The 22,332-nt window shown below is 46.8% G+C and overlaps 1 long non-coding RNA gene across 1 annotated transcript; it reads left to right on the top strand.

Annotated features, from left to right (window-relative positions):
- Positions 1 to 7,463: 7,463 nt before the first annotated feature.
- LOC144100367 (uncharacterized) lies at positions 7,464 to 22,026 on the top strand. The gene is made up of 5 exons (XR_013307631.1): positions 7,464 to 7,536; positions 9,977 to 10,015; positions 11,655 to 11,701; positions 18,757 to 18,828; positions 21,301 to 22,026. It is a non-coding gene; the product is annotated as an uncharacterized LOC144100367 (long non-coding RNA).
- The last annotated feature ends 306 nt before the right edge of the window (positions 22,027 to 22,332 follow it).

Raw genomic sequence — 22,332 nt, 5'->3', positions numbered from 1 at the left:
TATCATGAAATATTTCATACAGCAGTTTAAGGCGCAATTTTCTTCTTTGAGCCGAAAGAGTTTCTCACTCTAATTCATTTTTCGTGTCGGTACAGCTATCACTTCTAAAGTATCGACGTAGGACAAACCTTGCAGCCCTGATTTGTAATTTTTCAAGCTTATTGCTCAGTGTTGTTTGCCATGGGTCCCACACCGCACATGTGTATTCGAGCATGGGTCGAACGTATGTTAGAAAAAGCAGTTTATTTTAGGTGAGGCGGCGCGTGTCACGGATTTCGTTCTAAAAACTTTAGGGTCTTTGCAGCCTTCGCTACCACCGTGTAAATATGAGTATTCCAAGAGCAATCAGCCGAGAATGCCACACCGAAATACTTATACTATGATTTTTGCGTCAGTGAATTGTTGTTGATCGTGTACTGAGATGTTAACTTCGTTTTTTTACGTGTGAAGGTAACATGAACACACTTTATGGCGTTTAACTTCATTCTTCGTCTAGAGCACCATTCAAGAACACATGATAAATCACTTTGTAACTGGGCAACATCACATTCATCTCTAATTCTTCTCTATAAAACCCATTCATCGGCAAACAACCGCATTGCCGCGAATATTTGCAGTGTTTGTTCGTTTTTCAAATCTGCCGCCGCACCACTTTATCGCTTTGTTTGCGACGCAAGACGCGACTAGATTTATCTCGATTGATCGCAGCCAGGCAGAGTTGATCCTATATTGTTCCGGAATGTTCTAGTAACTCAGCACGCTTTATCTCGAAAGTTCGCTATCAGCTTTAAATTGAGCACGGCCGACAGCGGCCAGCATTCTGTTCGACGACCGCCGAGCACGCTTGTCGCTTCGCCGCCGCCGAGTGATTCAGTACATTTTGGGTGCAAGTCAGCCCAATAAACAGTTTTCATTTAGAAGACCCTTTCATCCATCTTCATCGCTGCTTCGACTGCCGTCACTACTACGTGACACTATGATGAAAGTTATCGGAAAGTGATCGCTGGAAGTACCACAATCCACTGTAGACCACGAAGAAACCTGCACCCCGTTAACTGCCAATGTTAAGTCAAAGACAGACCGAGAATCGGAACGCACATAAGTAGTAGTAGTAGTAAAAACATTTATTTTCACAGAAGGAAGAGTAAGGGAGTAGGGTGTTGGGGATAGATAGAAGTGGAGCTGCAGTGGTCGGTATTCCCTAGTCCAGGATCCCGTTGGCCTCCGCCGCTGCCTTGGCCCTCGTCACCAGCATAAGCTGTGTGCTCGGGTCGGAGTCAGCCAGGAGGGCCTCCCACTGCTCTAGACTAGGGCTATTTATCTTTGGTAGTAAAGGGCTTTTTTCACAGCCCCAGGTGGCGTGGTACGTTGTGGCGTAGCCCCCACACCACACGCACTCTTTCGCATATCTGTTCGGCCACATTTTATGATACATGGCTCTGCTTGGGTAGGTGTCTGTTTGTAGTCTTCTGAGCGTGGTGGCCTGCTCTCTGTTGAGGATATCCGCCGGAGCCGAGTACTTCTTGCGCGCTCCCAACAACGCCTTCATTGCCTCCCCGTACGATTCTGGCGTGCTGAAGGGTTCGACCGGCAAACCCGCCCTCCGGTTCGTGAACCCTCGGACAACGGTGTCTGCCATGAGATTTCCCTCAACCCCAGTGTCAGGGACCCAAATGATGGTGTGTTGAATGTGTGTGTTGTTTGATCCATGTCTGTGTTGGTTTTGTGCGAAGAGAATCCTCGCGGCTTTTTGGCCGATCCTGCCATCTCTGTATGCCCTCGCTGCAGCCTGAGAATCCGTCGCTATCCAGTAACTCAGTCCCTGCCGATGGGCTTCAGTCAGGGCTAGAGCTATGGCGATCTCTTCCGCTGCTTGAGTTGTCCTTGTGCGCACTGGTGAAACTATGCTCAGATTTCAACTCGAAAGACTTAAAAGAACAGCCACTGGCCGCGCACTACTGCTAAAGCTAGGATACCCGGCAGAAGGCGAGGGCGAAGACAAGACAGACATTGACAGCCAAATTAGGAGCACTTTCTTGGTTAAACCAGTGCCCAGAAACATGGACCCGAAGAACCACGAAGGAAGACGGGCGGCGAGATCATTGGAGTTGGACAGGTTCCTAAAGAAGAAACAGATGGTTCTGTATGTTGACGCGTCCAAGTACAGAACGAAGGAAAACGCACATAAGTAACTCCTGGACTATTACAGCAACGCACGTTCCTTGCCGACATCCATGACCAAGGAAGCTGCCCACATGCATCGGTACGAAAACCCCAAATTACGTGATTAGAATTGAAATCACCGGCAAACAACCAAACACCACTCTATTGTGAGAACGCAAAAGAGCATTTAAATGATCTGTGCTGTGGACACATAAACGAAAGTGAACATTAGCAACGGTAAGGGGACCCCACTGTGAAATTGCGATATCAACAGCCAACAATTCGCAGTCAGGTCTTTGAATTTGGTGGGACACATGCGCCCGATGAAAAAATTTAGAAGAAATTAATGTTAACAAGCCACAACCCCGGCCACAATTGCGATCGGCTCGTAATGCCCGGAAATATTTTAGAGAGAATGGCCTAATAGGAGTCAGCCAAGCTTCTTGAAGTGAAATTGTCTCAGTCGAATTGTGAGACAATGTTCTGTGAATCGTGAAAAGAAGATGCGACTGAACGGATATTCCACTGTAAAACTTTTAACCCTGCCATTGTTACTGTAAAAGCAGAGATGCTATGACAGCCTCCTTTAACACATCAGTTTTATGCGGATTTCTGGGTGAACCTTTCTTGCTTTTGTTGCTTGGGAGGGCAGACTTCGAAGGAGAGGAAGCAGCACGACGCTTCTGGGAAGGATTCCCCATCTCGATGTCCGTAGTGCAAACGGTAGAGAGGCTGGTATCCCCGGCACCATGTACAGGCACAGACGAGGACGCAGCAAGAATAGGAGCCAGGGGAGAGACACCAGAGATGCAGTGGAATGGACTAGTTGATGGTACGGGAAGACCAACAGTTGAATGAGCAACCTGACTGAAATGACCCGGGATAGAGCTTCACTGAAGGTAGTCAACATACGGTCCACAACACCTGCAAGCGCCTTCTCGACAGCTGACACCACATACTTTGTCAGCAACGCCTCTGTCTCACACCCAGATGACCTAGCAAGACCCGCATAAGAATGCCTCTTCCGGTCTAATTGTGAATAAGCATCAGCTCTAGAGCACCATCTCTGCTGAAAGATGTCCAGAACATTCTGCTCATCTGAACATTTGGGACAGCCGGATGAACGCCGCCACAGAGACTGAAAATGGGTACTTCAGATGCACAGAGGTCAGCGGAATGGTTCTCCCCGCATAGTCGGCAACGCGTGGCAGATTTGCAAGCTTTGTTGCTATGGCCAAAGCGCCAGCAATTCCTGCATTGCAACGGACGAGGATGGAGCTCAGACGGGCAAGAAGACCCTGCAAATGTTGCAATCACAGACTCTGTCGGCACACGTGAGCCATTAGCATCTCTGCTGCAGCGGTAAACTGATAACTCGCCAACACCGGCGTCCTTGAAGTCGTCAAGTAGTTCCCGAGGAGAGGCCGATGGGTCCACGCCACGGGTGATACCTTTTGAACATGCGAGTTGCTCTGGAATGAAAGGCTTAACTAGAAATGATGCGAAGGATGTGCAGTGCAGCAACTCCGACATTCACTGCACATCCGAGGTACGGCACAAAATGCCCCTACGGTCGATAGGGCGCATTTCAGAGATTTCCAGGCGGCGGCTGGTAACAGCCTTCAGCTGCTCCTGAATAATTTCAGAATTTTCCAATTTTAGGGTGCCGTCTCTAATGGGTACAAGCGCCACTGGGATGTCACTGACGCCATTCCGACCGAAAGAATCCAAGGGAAAACTTTGGGCCGGCAGGCTCGCGAACCAGGGAGCCGTAACCCTCCCCCTCCCCCCCCCCCCCCCCCCCCCCCGGGGGAAGCTAAAGACATTGCACGAGGCCTGAGGGGACATTGAACCTAACCATCGGCTCGAGGCCTAAGGGGACATTGATCCTAACTATCGGTACAGCAATAAAAAAACACCTGGCCAAAAGCCCAACACGTGGAACGGCCTCACCGTAGATGGAAGAAGAGGGAGTCCAGAGGAGGCAACAAAATCAATGACAGAAACCGGCAGGCCACAGATCAGCAGAAACAGCAGGCTATCACTGCCAGCTGGACTTTTGTTGTTGTTTTTGTTGTTGTTGTTACTCTCACGCAAAAACAACTTCGTATTCTCAGCGCAATATAGTATTGCTCATCTGGAAATGCAAGATGTCGTGCATACTATTTTTTACAGTCACTGCTGTGTAAGGCAGCCCGTTCTAGTTGTTTTTTTAAGTATTGACACGCGACTTTCTTTTTCCTCCCGTAATATCATTTGGCGGGCAGGAATTAGTCAAAACATTTAAGGCAAGCGCAGTAGGCTGCTTAGCTGTAAGTAAAACAAAGCAGATTAAGTGAGTGTGCCATTCCTGATGAATGCAGCCTTGGTGCCCGGTAAATGTTTTTTATTGGAGAGGTGGTAATATATGTGGGTCACAGCTGCACCGTACAGCGTGAAAGAAATTTTTCAAGAGTTTTGTAAAGGCAGCATTGAAAGGTGTGCCAACCACTTATCATTTTAATAATACTTAGACACAACATATATAGCCATAACACATGTATAGGTTTGGTTTATGGGGGTTTAACGTCCCAAAGCGACTCAGGCTATGAGAGACGCCGTAGTGAAGGGTTCCGGAAATTCGACCACCTTGGGTTCTTTAACGTGCACTGATATCGCACAGCACACGGACCTCTAGAATTTCGCCTCCATCGAAATTCGACCGCCGCGGCCGGGATCGAACCCGCGTCTTTCGGGCCGGCAGCCGAGTGTCATAACCACTCAGTCATCGCGGCGGGTATAACACATGTATAGTCATACCTTATGCAGTGTATTGTGTAAATGGGATGATCAGCACTTTCATTAATTGATCTTAAATCATTTTCAGCAGCATTCGTTGGCGATTGTGGTCATGTTTAGCTGTCTTATTTTTAACCTAGGCACCTACTGTTCACCTTTTTTAATATTCTCATTATTTTTCCTCCTGCCCCGTTTATGCAACCTTCGTTAATGCCAAGAATTTCTTTGTCTTAAATCGGCATGGCATGTTGATTCTGAACCTTGTCTTGGCAACGGATACTGAATATATGACAATGCATGCTACAGTGTTATGTAATTTTTCAGTGATCACAATTTTCTTCACTGCGAAAACGTCTTGGAACGGCAGAATGAATTCTAAATTCTAAGAAAAATACCTCTACACATGAGCTAATGTTGATTAAATAATAAGTGAATTGTCATTCTTCCGTTAGATGTTCTTGGAATCGCTAGCAAGCGGCAGTACGGACGTCAATTGGTATTTCCTGAGCTTCACTGTGCCCGAACTAAGAAACAGACGCATTCCTAAAATAACGATCGCAACGTGACCGCAAAGCATGTTGTGCACTTGCATCATTAAATGATGCAGAACGAGTACCTTTGCACTAGAGCAATGTTTTCGCCATCTGAAAGTGTTTGGAATAACTATACCTTGAAGCCAAACCTGTACAAAGTAGAAGTTAAGATAGACAAAGATGAATTCGCAGTCATGCTATATTAACTTTACGCAGGACGAATACTCAAACGTTTTGGAAAGCAGTCAATCCTATGCCACTTTTCCATAGTCTTATGACGATAGTAAACGATGGTGGTATCCTTCACTTAGCAGAGGTTGCCTGCTGACTGAATCGTACTCATTAATGCGAAAGCATTACATAGTTATGTCACGTCAGCAAAAAATTCCCGCAAATCTTGTCCGCGCGATTATGTCGTTCTGTGGAAATGAATGTGCATAAGTTTGATTGTGTTAGGTAGTGCGTGAGCACATCTTGAAATGGGATAAGTTTGGTACATGAATTCTATTTATTAATTAAACAGAAACAATTAAAATAAATGCTGTGTTAGAAGCAGGTTTTTGTGACTGCTTTGAAGAAAACGATGTAAATGCATGAGAAGGCTTGCTTAGTATAAAATTAAATAATAAGCGAAACAATATAAGGAAATTAAATAACAAAAATTAAGAGATACTAAAATAAATATAAAACCAAACAAAATTTCAAATCATAATTATTAAAAAAAAATAAAATTAAAAATGGAGGGTGAAAGAGAGGAAAGAGAACAGCTTTCGCATTTCCGCTCTGAAGCAGACTTAAAAAAGAAAATTCGTTTATGAGGAAAGGAAATGGCACAGTATCTGTCTCACATATCTCGGTGGACACCCGAACCGCGCCGTAACTGATCCGGAGTTCCCGGGTTCGAACCCGACCGCGGCGGCTGCGTTTTTATGGAGGAAAAACGCTAAGGCGCCCGTGTGCTGTGCGATGTCAGTGCACGTTAAAGATCCCAAGGTGGTCGAAATTATTCCGGAGCCCTCCACTACGGCACCTCTCTTCCTTTCTTCTTTCACTCCCTCCTTTACCCTTCCCTTACGGCGCGGTTCAGGTGTCCAGCGATATATGACACAGATACTGCGCCATTTCCTTTCCCCCCAAAACCAATTATTATTATAGGGAAGGAATAAAGGAGGGAATGAAAGAAGGAAGGAAGAAAGAGGTGCTGTAGTGGAGGTCTCCGGGTAATTTCGATCACCTGGGGATCTTTAACGCGTACTGACATCGCACAGCACACAGGCGCCTTAGCGTTTCGCCTCCATCGAAACGCCGCAATCCTGTAATTTCTGCGTATTTACTAACAAAACGCCATATTCCCTAGGTATTATAGCTGCTATTCTAACGTGGCTATGAACGACGTCTTTGTTACCCAGGAAGGCATCGAACAAGCTATTGATAGTTTACCAAGTATTTCAGCCCCCGGACCTGATGGTCTAGGGCCAGAACAGCTGAAGTGAAGTAATCTAGAGATAGCTTGCATTGTCGTTGCAATTTCTTTAATTTCAGTTTCCTTTTGCTTGAGTTTTGCGCAAAAAGAAATTCGTGCAAAACTCTTCCCGTTTGGAAACTTTAGTTGGTTTTCCTGATGCTTTGCTTATTGTTCATGAGTTCAACTGATCATTCAATGACGATCGACTTTCCCGCTTTAAATCCTTGGATGGAGTTTTTTATATTTTCATTTGTTTTGTTCGGAGTTTGATTAATGTTAGATATAATGGATGGCATCTCTCGGGTGTGAACGTTGTCAACTCATATGGCTCGAGACAGGAAGGCGCCGGCTAAAACCCGTTGGCAACAGCGACCCAGTAGATAAGATTGATGCCGTTATGCACAAAAGCCAAAACAATGGGTGCGTGTTTGAGGTTATCGCATGAATATAAAATGAACAAAATTTGGGTTTCGCATTTGATCTGGGCTCACATATAAGAAGCATGCAGGTTTCCGTTCTTATCGGGTAGTTCCGTGAAGAGAATAACCACGATAATGGCATACGGACGCTTCACTGCATTCATCGCTCTAATAATTAGTGAGTGTTGACTGTCTGATGCGTTTGCTCGGGAACGACAGCAAAGTGGAATGCTTCCGCCAAAAATGTGTAGTTACGAAGCCGTTTTATTCGAGATGTAAAAGTGGGTAACAGCATTGTAACTAGCGATATGTTCGATTTACTAATTCTTGCCCCATTGTGAAAAATATGCCCAGTTTAATAGTGACTTCTTTGGGCGCTTACTAGAAGTTGATTATGAAATGACACTACTCCTGCTACACCTAGGGCCAGCTTTTTATCAACCTGAAGTCAATCAAATGACAAGTTCAGTTTTCAGAACATCAGGTAATCTTTGGGAAAATAATGTGACATTAAAATCTGTCATTTGTTTTAAAAAAGCAGCAGTAATTGTTGTTTTTTTTTGGGGAAAGGAAATGACGCGGTATCTGTCTCATATATCGTTGGACACCCGAACCGCGCCGTAAGGGAAGGGATAAAGGAGGGAGTGAAAGAAGAAATGGAGAAGGAGGTGCCGTAGTGGAGGGCTCCGGAATAATTTCGACCACCTGGGGATCTTTAACGTGCACTGACATCGCACAGCACACGGGCGCCTTACCGTTTTTCCTCCATAAAAACGCAGCCGCCGCGGTCGGGTTCGAACCCGGGAACTCCGGATCAGTAGTCGAGCGCCCTAACCACTGAGCCACCGCGGCGGGTCAGCAGCAATAGACAAATGCGTTTCTCAGCGGCTCGCGCGAGCTCCTCGCAACGTCTTATTCTGTGCGCTACTGCCTAAGTAGAAGGAAGCTCGATCCTTGCCCCCATATTAACATGCTGAGATAATAAAAGTTCGCTGTATGCAACAGCTGCATCAAGAGGACAATTAGTGTGAGAGGAAAGATTAGAATAAGGAAAGGGAAAGATAGAACAACCGTGAATCTTTCTCTTGCTTTATATTGCATTTACCACTGAAGACAAACTTGTTATTATAATAATTGGCTTTGGGGGAAAGGAAATGGCGCAGTATCTGTCTCGTATATCGTTGGTCACCTGAACCGCGCCGTGAGGGAAGGAATAAAGGATGGAGTTAAAGAAGAAATGAAAAGGTGCCGTAGTGGAGGGCTCCGGAATAATTTCGACCACCTGGAGATCTTTAACGTGCACTGACATTGCACAGCACACGGGTTACTTAGAGTTTCGCCTCCATAATAATTATAATTGGTTTTTGGGGGGGAAAGGAAATGGCGCAGTATCTGTCTCATATATCGTTGGACACCTGAACCGCGCCGTAAGGGAAGAGATAAAGGAGGGAGTGAAAGAAGAAAGGAAGAAGAGGTGCCGTAGTGGAGGGCTCCGGAATAATTTCGACCACCTGGGGATCTTTATCGTGCACTGACATCGCACAGCACACGGGCGCCTTAGCGTTTTTCCTCCATAAAAACGCAGCCGCCGCGGTCGGGCAGAAACCTGTTATTTATCTTCATTTTGGGGGCCATATGAACACTCTAAGCGCTGGTGATTCTAGGTAATGAACAAAAGCTTATTTATATTGGAATAGCGCAGATGTCTCCCGCCCACTTTATTGTTAAAGCCAACCTTAATATGAAAGACAAGGAAAATACTCCCTATTGGGAAAGTACTCTTATTATTCAGGAAATTACTGTCTTTTCTGTTAGAGCCTAATCACGGCGCTGGGATTTCGTAAGTGGTTGCAGGTGTTTTTTGGCTGAAAGGCTAAAAATTTCAGGCGTACAAGGACTTAGTAACAATGAAATAAAACTTATCATTTACTTAAGGCTGTTTATGTTTATGTGGGTTAAAAGGCCACTTAAAAGAGAATCAGCCGACACTAAGGCTGCCCATTAGAAATTTATCACCAACAAGCCACAGACAATTTCCGGACTTCGAACGCACCTGAATTAACGAAACAGTATTGTGCGTATACATTAACAGCCATGTAGACATTGTTATCTTGACGTCAAGTGCATCTAATGATAGCGCATAAAAATTTTAGCCACATTTGTACTCCCTAAATTTTTTTGACGCACTGATTGGGGACTGCGAGCTGATTGTGAATTATAATGCTGCTGCCAAGCATACGGCGCTTATAAATGTATGTATAAAGGGAGTAAATTTATGAGATCCTAAGAAGTGTCCATATGACTTCTATCCAAATCACCTCAATGCAGCAGCTAACCGCGTAAGTTTGAAAGAAGTTTCGATTGGCAATTTTTTTAGTAAGCGCCAACATTCAGTTGCGCCGCACCATTATGATCAATAACTCCCTGCTTCAAGATAACAGATTCAGAGCTATCAGCCTCTCCTTAATCAAACTCTTAGCGTGTAGTACATTCTTACATTTTGCATGTTTTTTCGCACGCGTTTTTGCATACGTTTTTTTTTCGTTTTGCACGCGGTGTAGGGGAAATCGAAATGCACGCAAAAGAAAAGAATCCTACAGTGTGTTTTCTCTTTTCAGCTTCAAATCTGTTTTTTTGCGACTTCGTAGGATCGGTTGGTAAGTGATTTGATTTAGTTTGGTTTATGGGGGTTTAACGTCCGAAAGCGACTCAAGCTATGAGGGACGCCGTAGTGAAGGGCTCCGGAAATTTCGACCACCTGGGGTTCTTTAACGTGCACTGACATAGCATACACGTGCACGGGCGGTTGGTAATTGGTGTATATCTCTTTAACTGATATATACGGGCACCGAAAAACGTCACAGCTTTGCTCACATCCCGATGGTTCAGCACGCTACGAATGTGAAACTGCACCACACTTAACGAAACATCGACGAAGACTACGACGGCAGAGCGCGTAGTTGTCGTTTGTGTCAAGTTAACCACAGTGTAGTTTAACAGTGGTACCGCTTTACTAGCGTTTTTGAAGGGAACCTTCCGCCCAGCACTACCACAACCACAAACGAAGGGAAGGCGCATGACCAACTACCAGCTGAGGTGGCTCAATGGTTAGGGCGCTCGGCTACTGATCCGGAGTACCAGGATTCGAACCCGACCGCGGCGGCCGCGTTGATATGGAGGCGAAACGCAAAATGGGACCTTGTGCTGTGCGGTGTTAGTGCACGTTAACGATCCCAGGTGGTCGAAATTATTCCGGAGCCCTTCACTACGACACCTCTGTCTTCATTTCTTCTTTCACTCCTTCCTTTATCCCTTCCCTTACGGCGCGGTTCAGTACTCGGCCGAAATGTGAGACAGATACTGCGCCATTTCCCTTGCCCAAACACCAATTTTCATTTTTTTTTGGGGGGGGGGGGGGGAGGGAGAAGGAAATGGCGCAGTATCTGTCTCGCATTTCGGCCGACTCCTGAACCGAGCCGCAAGGGCACAGATAAAGGAGGTACTGAGAGAAGAAAGGAAGAATTAGAGGTGCCGTAGTGAAGGGCTCCGGAATAATTTCAACCACCTGAAAATCATTGACGTGCACTGACATCGCACAGCACACGGGCGCCTTAGCTTTTCGCCTCCATCGAAACGCACCCGCCGCGGTCGGGTTCGAATCCGGGTACTTCTGATCAGTAGCCGAGCGCTCTAACCACTGAGCCACCACGGCGGTAGTCGTGCGCCGCTGGTTTCAGCGGTCTGTCTGTGTGAAGCCTCTCAGTAGCAAGTGTAGCTGAGTCACCGGATCAGTGGACACCTCAGCAACGCTGTGAAAAGGCGGTGTCGTCCACCTACAAATTAAGGGAGTTATGTGCCTTTCCTATTCTCGAAACCAGCCCAAGGTATAGACTCCGTTGATTCTTGTGGAAAAGAATGGTGCATAACTGGCTCCCTGAGTCACCACACACGTCAATCGCGCTTTGAGCTACAGTCTCCATCAAAAGAAAACCTAAAAGCGCTGGCCACTCCTCCCCGGCTGCGAGTGTAAACTGGCTAACGTAATCCTGCGCCCTCTCTAAGTATGAAAGGAAGCAAGCACTCCTACATGCTAACTTATCATCCAAGGAAGGAGGGCGAGAGCGGGGGCTTACGTCACCCAGTTTACACTGGCAGCCTGGGAGCAGCGGCAAGCTCCGCCGCTCGGCTGAGAGCCCGCAATCGCTGCCGTCGCGGCTGTTCGGTTACTTTTGGCAAAGACGGTGCGTATGTATGCATGTATATGCTTACGTATCGATGTACTTTTTTTTCTTCCAGGCGAAATAAAATGCGAACGGGTTACCCTTGAGACACCAGATGGGCCGGTTAGTCGTGCTTCTGAAGCTCGTAGAATGCATGCTAAGGAGGCCTAGGCTTCAACAGGTTCTAAGCAACCCTCCAGCAGTCTTTTCTTTATATGTGTACTGTATTATGTTTTTCTTTGTTAGCAAGCCAGAAGCTACCGAGTCACGCCCAGATCTACGCACTGAGCAACACCAGTGCAGCACGTCAAATGAACATCGCCGATGGGCCAGTTAGACACCTCAACTTTGCGGGTGTTGGAGCAAAATTCGTGTGCATTGTGCTTGTAAGAGGCACTTTTTTTGTCGGCTAAGAAAACTGGTCACTGATGTATAGGTGTTGTGCAGGCAGAGCCTCCCACATGCTAATGCATTGAAAAAAAAGATACTCGGTAAAAATTATATGAAGATCTCAAAGGAGTTAGTCAAGCGCCACGCTAACAATTTTATAACGCACAAATTCAAACATACAGTGTGTTTCATGCATCTTGAACCAAGGCTTTAAAAAAATTGGAGGGGACACTGAAGCTCCGCTTTGAGGGTATGACGCGATAGCGTGATGGGTTATAAATTCCATACCCAGACCAACTTGCTACTCTTTTATATTTATTAATCCTTCCGGGATTTGTCGCTCACTGCCAATGCCTTCACGCCGTGTGAACCTGATGCTGCTGATGCTACGTACGGTGAAACGGACGCACGGAGCGGTAAACCATGTAGAAGCGCTGCCAGGCGCCTTGCCGAAACACGCGGGACTCAAGTTGCAGTCGTAGTTCGTCGGCACATCGTTCTCGACAAACCCGATGCCACGGACGCCAGCATAGCTTCCGCGCTGAACGAGCGGGCAGCAAGCCGCAAGCTTCGTGGTGAACGCGCCTTGGATGTTCGCTGCATTGTTCGCCGCTCACCGCGCGATTCCTGCGTGCAATGGGCCAGCTTCGTACCACGTCAGCAGCGGGTCCGGACGGGGTTACTAATAAAATGCTGCGGAACCTGGATTTCAAGTCAGTGGGGGCACTCACGAATTTGATGAATAAATATTGGGCGGCCGGGGAGATTCCGCCAGAGTGGAAACATGCTAGGATTACATTTATTCCTAAACCAGGGAAGAAGCTCTGCATTGAGAATCTGCGTCCCATCTCGCTAACGTCGTGCTTGGCCAAATTGATGGAGCATGTGGTCTTGAACAGGCTTCAGGGTTATGTAGAGGACAATGGGTTGATACCTGAAACAATGATTGGCTTCAGGGCTAATATATCAACGCAGGACGTCATGTTACAGCTCAAAAAAGATGTGGTTGATCCTGGGTACGGCACGGGCACCAAGGCTATCTTGGGGCTCGACCTCACTAAGGCCTTTGACAATGTTACCCATGAGGCGATATTGAGGAACCTATCAGACATAGGACCGGGTGTGTAGAACCTTCCGGTACATCAGATCGTTTCTGGAGGGTAGGACTGCGGAGATTGTAGTCGGAGAAATGAAATCGGATCCCTTCCCATTGGGGGGCAGGGGGACACCGCAAGGGTCGGTATTATCGCCCTTCCTATTTAATCTCGCCTTGATCAAGATACCACCCAGGCTGCAAGGGATATCGGGACTTAAACATACATTTTATGCGGATGACATTACTCTATGGGTAACAAGAGGCAGTGACGCACAGTTGGAAGAAACTCTACAACAGGCGGTGGATATTGTGGAGGAGCTAGCAGGGGAAGCAGGACTCTCGTGCTCTCAGCCCAAGTCCGAGCTTTTTGTTCTGAGGGATAAACCAAGAGGGATACATGCGAGGCACTATATGCCGCCACCACCTTTAGAGGTGAAAGTGGGGGGAGTACCGGTCGCTGAGGTCCAAACGATCAGGATCCTGGGTATGTTTCTGCAGACTAACAGGAAGAATAGCGAATCCCTGCAAAGGCTTAAAAATGCGGTCAATGCTACCGTGCGGGTAATCAGGAGAATCGCCAATCGTAAGAGAGGTGTTAAGGAAAAAGACTTGTGTAATCTAGTGCAGGCATTTGTGCTCAGTAGAATAGTGTATGCGACGCCTTATTTGAAGTTGGACGCGGCGGAAAAAGGAAAGGTGGAGGCTATGATTAGGCAGGCGTATAAAGCGGCCCTTGGGTTGCCTCAAAATGCGTCTACCGAAAGGCTGCTGGGATTAGGGGTGCGCAACACCCTAGAAGAACTACGGGAGGCGCACTTGGTGATGCAGCTCGGTAGGCTTTCAAAAACAAAAGCAGGAAGGGACATATTGGAAAGGATCGGCATTGGAGTTGACGTTCCAGCCGGTGACACGAAAATTCAGATGAGGCGGGAAATGCACAAGGGCTTGTACATAAAACCTTTGCCCAAGAACTTGCATCCAATACATCATGAGGACCGCAGGAAGGCAAGAGCCAAAGCTTTACATGCTAAGTACGGGAAGTACAACGGGGCAGTCTATGTAGATGTCGCCGAGTATAAGGACAAGGATGCATTTGCAATTGCGGTGGTGGACGGGCGAGGACGCTTGATCGCCTCTGGATCAGTCAAAACCCGCTCCCCAGAAACTGCAGAGGAAGCGGCGATAGCACTAGCTATGACTAGTAGTAATGCTGACCTGATCTTCAGCGATTCAAAAACAGCCATCCGAAATTTGGCGAGGGGCAGAATATCTGTCACAGCGGCGCGGTTGCTGAATCGGGCCACGGAGCGAGGGATTACGGAGACGGAAATTGTCTGGGTACCTGCACACTCTGGGAACCCTGGGAACGAGACGGCTCACATGAATGCTCGAGGTTTCGTCAGCCGAGTAGGTGAGCTGGACATCCCGGGAAGGTCCACGAGAGATGGGCTGGTATCCTTTCATGACATTACTAATAATTTCAGACTTGAGCGGAGGATTTACCCACCCCCGGACAAGCAATTGGTGAAGGTCGTTAGGACTGATGCTTGGGCGAGTTGGTATGCCATGTTCAAGAAGAACAGCGCGAAAAGACAAGGACCACAGGATGATACCACAGCGCTTGTCTTTGTGTATCATCCTGTGGTCCTTGTCTTTTCGCGCTGTTCTTGAATTGGTGAAGGCGCAGGAATGCGTCTGGCGACGATTGCAGACTAGATGTTTCTTCAACCCATACGTATTGAGCAAAATCTACCCGGACATTCAGCCGGAGTGCAAATGGTGTCACGAATTGGCAACCTATGACCACATATTATGGAGCTGTAGCATAGCACCGCCACCGGCGGACATTATGCGTGATCCTTCCCTCGAGCAGTGGGAGGCCGTGTTGGCCAGCTCAGACCCGGTCGTCCAGACCAGGGCCGTGGAGTGGGCCACCCAGGTCGCCGTCAGCCATGGGTTGATGGCCATCTGACACGGAATCGTCCACACATGCTCTCTGACGAAAATAAAGTTTTTTCCATCCATCCATGCGTGTACGCACGGCCCCACTGCGCCCGAACGAGACGAGCGGGAAGCGCTGGTGGGTGGTGGTTGGTGCTATGAAATATTCAGGGAGGGGGATACAGGCGCTGGCCGTCGCAGGCTATCTGTTGGGGCAGTGGCGTACATTGCGAGGAGGAGGAGAAGGAGGAGGGAGTGGTTTTAGTTGGCGCCGCCTGATGGCGCTACGCGCGCGCCAAAGAAAAGTAGATTTTAAGCGGGTAGAAGTAACCAAGCGAAGGTTATCTGATTGGTGGCTAAAATCAAGACAAGAGCAATATTTCACAAGTCATGGCTAGGTGGCTTGAACCACCGCCCGACTTAAAGGGTTCAGCCTTATCCATCCATCCATCCATCCATCCATCCATCCATCCATCCATCCATCCATCCATCCATCCATCCATCCATCCATCCATCCATCCATCCATCCATCCATCCATCCATCCATCCATCCATCCATCCATCCATGCGAAGAGGAAAAGTAGCGGAAACGCACTTTGCTACTAGCTTAACTGCGACTTCTGTAATTTCCATGCTCATAATTACTAATATGCACCACAGTACATGTCTCTAATTAACCCTTTCAAGACAACACTTTTAGTTGGGCGTACGCAACGCTGTAAATAGTGTAAACACGACACTTTTAGTTGGCCGTTCCTTAGCGCCCCTCAAGGGCGCGCGTAAATGGTAGCGCCGTCTAGTGACAATATGTCAATGCACATCAAAGCTCGATTGAAGAAATTTTCATGCGTGGTTACTGATAACTAGGTTTAGTGCATTGCGAGCCTTTTTTTGTTCCAAGAAGAAAAACTAAGCAAACCGAAGAAAATGTAAGAACTGACTAAAAGCTAGAAAACTGATTCGACGGGTGTCCTTGCTACGAGGAAAACACACTGCATTTAGTTAGGCCTAAGAGCTTGGAAATCTACAAATTATTCAAAAAAGTGTGCGAAACAAAAGCGAACCGCTACCATTTGAGCGATCAATTGCGTCGGAGAATCCAGCGGTGACATGTATTTATTCCGTCCTCTGTCCTCGTCTGTTCAGCGCTGCTTTTCCAGAAAACTATGTACCAACACGCCCAACTCGCCGCATTAACCAGGCGCGCTGGGCCCCGCCATCTTGTCAACGCATCGCGTAACGTGCCCGTTGCGTGCGCACGCTATGGTTTGTAGCCTGCGTACGCCCGTAAGGCGCTGCGAGATACGTAGCGTTCTGCGCATGCGCTGTCGTTGCCCGCAGAGTCACTGCGTACGCCCAACTAGAAGTGTCTAGTGTGCTCGTCTCGCATTCCGGAGGTCCTGGTTTGATTCCCCAACTCGACCGATTTCCTACTGGGTTTTATTTATTAATGCTTCTGGGATTTCTCCCTCACGGCCAACGCCGCCGACGCCGTCGACGACACCGGCTTTTCTGCGACATGGGGCCCTTAACGCTATCGCGTTAAAAGCGGCGCACCGGAGCTGGGCGAGACTAGGACATATTGCTTCCCTTCGTGCGGCACTCCTCAGAGTATTTATAAAATTCAACTTGATTAGTTAATCAGCTTAGGATGATTATGCTTAACTTTCAATATTAGCTTTTCGTGTCGTGCGTTTCGTTAAGTGTTGCAGGGGGTTAAGAAGCAACCAATACAGTTTTTCTACCAAAAGTATCTCCTATATGGTCCTTTCTTTCAGCCCTCCGAAGTGTGAGGCATGTGTCAGTGGTTTGGCCGGTATATGCGCGCCAAACACTAACGCTGGCTGCTTCCTTGAAGAGTTTTAACAGCAGGCCACTCTCTGAGGACTTACTGCTATGCGTTCGGCCGCGGACTTGGCAAGGAGCCCAGGAAATACGGGCGTTTTCGCGCTTTAAGAGCGTTCCACTACGGCAGCTCATTCTTCCTTTCTTCTTTCACTCCCTCCTTTATCCCTTCCCTTACGGTGCGGTTCAAATGTCCGCCGATATATGAAACAGATACTGCGCCATTTCCTTTCCACACAAAAAATTAACAAACCAAGAGCGTTAGCTCTTACTACTCGCATTCGAACGTCTCTTGTCCGTCCGAAATTTCAAGATGGTGGGCCGGTCATGTGATCAAATTGCTGCAGCGTCGTCCAAAATGTGACTCCATCACGCGACCGCGTGCGCGCAGCCGTCGAGACGGTATGGCGGCAGGTTTGCCCCCTATGCTGGAATTCTGCTATATATGTACCATCTGAGCAGGTGCTGATACTGGTGCCACTTGGGGTCGCCCTTGGTGGCACAATTGTGGCCCACCCGTTTGGCGCAGAGGGCGCGGACGCAGCCGCCGTGGTCGGGTTTGAATCCGGGTACTTCGGACCAGAAGCCGAGCGCCCTAACCTCTGAGCCACCGCGGCAGGTATTTTTAAAACACACTGGGAGGGCTGAATTATAGCCACGATGTATTTATCAGATTTGTCTGGTTTTGTTGAAATGCCAGAAAAAAAAGGCCACGTAATAAAAAAGTTGGCACGAACAATTGGACCGGTTATTTCTTAGCCTCATCTACAACTTAACGAAACTCACGTGGCCCTAATGGGAATGACATATATGCTTTCATAATTATTTTACCTAATTGACTGACTGAGTAGAATTTTAAAGTACTTTGAGTGAGCGAAACGACGAGAAACACATCATGGGTGTCTCCCAGCCCTGGTGAGCACATTTTGTAATCCTTGGTTCAAGTTACGGGACACACCCTGTGTAGCCGTTTCCACACATCGTTTCATCAAGCATTTACGGTCTTTTTTACTATCAGCTTTCAAAGAGGTAAGAATTTTTACAATGATCCGAAAAAAAAGAGGTGGTACCTGAACGCATTAAATTTTGTTAACGTTGACTTAATCTCCTTTCTTGAGCAAATTTGTACAATTTCACAATAAATAAATCTGTGCCAGCTGGTGAAAGATATTTTTACTCTTTATAACCTGCGGTGGGAACCACCAGTACTATATCGCAAATAAAACTTCCCATATGTAGAAAACAATGTCCGAAACTTAAGAAGCCCCGCGCAAAAGCCTGAGAAAAGCTTAATTTCTAAAAATAAAACATCACATACAGGTATTTGCTGCTCATTGCACTTTGATTAAAATCGTAACTTAAACCCATTTTGACGCTCTTCTAGCTCTTCAAGTTCTCCGCTCCAGAGCAAGTTCGGAATAAAAAGTAGAAGTAATTTTGCGAGATAAAGGCGCCTACAAATGCTCTAACTTGCCACTCACCTATAGCGGCGCCGTAATTGAAGGGTAAGATTGCCAGTGCTGAACTTGTGATGTTTAGTGGCTAGTAGCCAAGCAAAAGAGTAATAAAAGCCGGCAAATAATATTTACAGTAACCGAGTTCGGTCTGCATGTCCCTGCATGACGAGTCGTGATTTCGGGCGCGAGTTAGGCTCACTAGCGGTTGTATGTAGGAGAAAGAGGGTTCGTAACTGGTCAAGATTGTGGCACTTTGTCAAACGCAAGCGTTTAATGCTGTTCCTAGCTTTCGCGTTTTCCCAAGCTTTGGAAAACTAAGAAGCAAAGTAACAACGTCTGTTGGTCATCTAGATGTGAATTTAATTTTTATTTAATTTTTGCGGCCTTCAGGAATATCCTCGAAGTGCCCAAACTGAAACTGTTTCAATTCTCTTTTCTTTTTGTTGAAGAGGAATGTGGGCTGCAGATTTCTTTGCGAAAATGGTGTAAAGTATGGGAGTATTGGCGATCTATCATGCATCGTAAGTTGGCTTATTCCTTATATTCATACTGTCTTTTTTTAATAAACTTTTAACCTTCGATCTCAGCAACTGGCAGGATAATTTTTCATGCTAGAAGCGCTTTGACGTAGTATAAAGGTAGCCTTGCTAACTCACTCAAGAGATGAACTGCAAAACATGATCAATGAGTTATACAGGCAGAGCAGTACTGTAGGCATGAAAATTAATAAGCAAAAAGCCAAAGTAATGTTTAGCAGTCACGGAAAGGTGCAGGAGTTTACAGTTGCTAGCGAGGGGCAGAAAGTGATAAAGGAATAGTAGTGACCGCTATTCCGGTTCATGGGAGGGAAATAACTAGAATAAGAATGTGGTGGAGTGCATATGGCAGGTTCTCTCAGATCACGAATAACAATTTGACAATATTCCTGAAGAGAAAATTATTTAACAGCTGTATCTTACCGGTACTCACCTGTGGGGCAGAAACGCGGAGGCTAACGGAAAGGGTTCAATTTAAGGACAGCGCCACGAGATACGGAAAGAAAAATGATAGGTGTAATGTTAAGCGACAGGAAGAGGGCATAGTTGGTCAGGGGTCAAAAAAGGGTTAATGACCTCCCAGTCTAAACCAAGAGGAAGAAATGGGCTTGGGCAGAGCATGTAATGCGAAGGCAATAGAGACGATGGTTCTTAAAAGTAAGAGACTGGATTCCAAAGGAAGGGAAGTGTAGCAGGGGGCGGCAGAAAGTTGGGTGGGCGGATGAGATTAAGAAGTTTTGCGGGAATAGCATGATCACAGATGGCATAGGGTAGGGTTCATTGGAGAGACATGGGAGAGGCCATTGTCCTGCAGTGAGCGTAGTCGGGCTGATGATGATGTCGAAGCACTACTTCATGTAATGTCGCAGAGAGGAACGATGACTGAAACAATACAGCTGCACTCCTGCGCACTCTCGTTATGCAATGAATGCATCCAACAAAGGACGCTAGGTCAAATCAGTAGCATGTGCTAATATGAGGAATCAAAATGCAATGTCTATTTTTATGCTAGCATCTTAAGGGTGAATTATAAAATGCTGTCGACTGTCATATTGCAAGGCCCATTTTATTGGCTGCAGTGCTAGTGCGGGACCTTTATTGGACTGCTTCTCAGCGCTTGCTACGTGTACGCAATGAGAAAAAAAAAGCTCAGCTAGTAATCTTTAATAACAACTGTACCACTTCCTTGATTCAGCAGGCAGCTGGAAAGCAATAGTAATATTATTTGGCTACATAATAAGACCGCCAGAAGAGTATGAAAAAACGGGAAGGGCCTGACTGGCCACTGCAAACAGAAGACGCAAAAGGTGCTCCTGGTCCATCTGACTCTTGACAGGAAAGAGGGACAAAACAAGGAACGAGAAAAAGGACGGATAAAGCTTGTTTTATACTATAGGCCACTTATACTCCCAAGCTGAAACAGAGAAGAGGGACATGTCCTGTCCAACATTCTTGACAAAAATTTTAAATATTGGGTAACTGCAAGCTACTAATGGTCCATTCTTCTGATATGTAGCAAAATCTTTAATTTGTAGTGTTTCCATCGCTCACATCGAGCAGTTAAGACTGTCATAGAAAGCTAATTGGCATCTCTTTTGACGACAGCAAAATTGGCTGTGGTTTAGGCCTGGTTAAACCTGGAGTGACGTGATAGCTACAGCTGGCTAAGTGGAACTCTCTCAGTCGAACTGAAAAATCAGTCTTTCGCCGCTTCGTTTCGCTGGGCGTTCCTTCTTAATCTTCGTCCGACTTGACACGGCGCATGCGCACAGCTGTTGCAGCTGTTGCGCGCCGCGCCGCCGGCAGCAGCAGCTGCTCCGCCCCACGTGATCAACCCACGTGACCAACGGCCGCACCACGGGATCAACCCACGTGACCAACCACGTGACCAACGGCGCCGCCACGGTGGCCACGGGGTGGCCGCGCTGAAGGCTCGAAATGATAGCGTAATGCAGCTATCGCTACAAAAACGTTAACAGCAAAAAAAGTGAAAGTCTGTGGACGCAAGATCTACCGACATATTGATTGTTATAGTGAAATCTGGTTTATGGGGATTTGTGTAACGTCCCAAAGCTACTCAAGACTGTGATGGACGGCGTAGTGAAGGGTCCCGGAACTTTCGGCCACCTGGGGTTCTTTAACTGGCACTGATATCGCGCAGTAAAGGGGCCCCTAGAATTCATCCTCAACTGAAATTAGACCGCCGCGGCCGGGATCGTACCCCGGTCAACAGCCGAGCGCCATAACCACGGAGCCGCAGCGGCGGGCTTTGTGGTGAAATCTTGCGGTATATGCGTTCATAAACTGTTTTCCGTTCAAAAATGCTTTTGTCCAGAAATTTTGGGTGTGAGTTTGGCATCAGAGAGCTCGTTTTAATTTAGCCGCTATAGTGAAGTCCACAGACACGTCGAGAAAAAAGTTTCCAAATTTATCTCCGATTTTTTTCTTTGCTTTCAGAACTCTCCACCTGAACTCGTTACATTTCTGTCTACAGGCCATAACTACTCATGCGCACTCGGCATGTGTTTAGGTGCTGGCAACACAGAATGTTAAGGCACGGGGGTCATTACTGATTGCTGGAAGAAAGAACCATCGGCAACAACGACAACACCGGCACAACCAGGACCAGAAGCAGCACCAGAGCCGCACCAGCATTAGCAGCTTAATAGTTTTCTAACTCTGGACAAGCTGTCTCTTTCTTTAGGAGCACCGCGCAAGGCAAACCTTTGGCCGCGTAGTGACAGGGTGGATATTAGGTTACACAGCTATGCTTGTGCATTGCATATCTATAGTCGTACACAACTTAAGTCTGCAGTGACCTTCGCACAAAACTTCCCTCTGACGAAAAGTAGTCCGGTGTCAAAACTTTTTTGTTCTCTAAAGAATAAGCTATCTACCAGGCTAAAATAACCTGAAGCGTTTCAATGTCTCTGGCTTGTTCCATATAGTCAAACAAGAAAAAGCTGATTTCATTTACTGCTATGATTGGTCGCATGAGTAATACAGGACGCCGTGGTCCATTATTACCAATGGCTGCTTTTTTTTTCTAAGTTGTAACCTACTATGGTGGTAAATGGATTGGATTTTTTTCAGTTTATATTTTGAAACGTGCACTATATATATACGGTGTCGGTGCTACTTTCTCGCTACCTGACGGTGATTAAAGAGCGTTTAGACCAAGAACTTGTTTTGTTTTGCAGATTTGTTGTTTTCTCTTTTACCTAGTGATTTGTAATCCGGTTAGCGAAATGATTAGCAATAATAAAGCACTTGTACCGAGCGCTCAGTTCAGTCTTCATGAAAGTAATAATAACGATAATAATAAATTGGTTTTGGGGGATAGGAGAGGGTGCAGTATCTGTCTCACATCTCCGGCGGACACCTGAACCGCGCCGTAAGGGAAGGGATATAGGAGGGACTAAGAGAAGAAAGGAAGAAAAAGGTGCCGTAGTGGAGGGCTCCGGAATAATTTCGACCACCTGGGGATTT

This window comes from Amblyomma americanum, chromosome 8 (genome assembly GCF_052857255.1).
Source record: "Amblyomma americanum isolate KBUSLIRL-KWMA chromosome 8, ASM5285725v1, whole genome shotgun sequence".
Taxonomy (NCBI): domain Eukaryota; kingdom Metazoa; phylum Arthropoda; class Arachnida; order Ixodida; family Ixodidae; genus Amblyomma; species Amblyomma americanum.
This window is presented reverse-complemented; position numbering and strand designations above follow the sequence as displayed.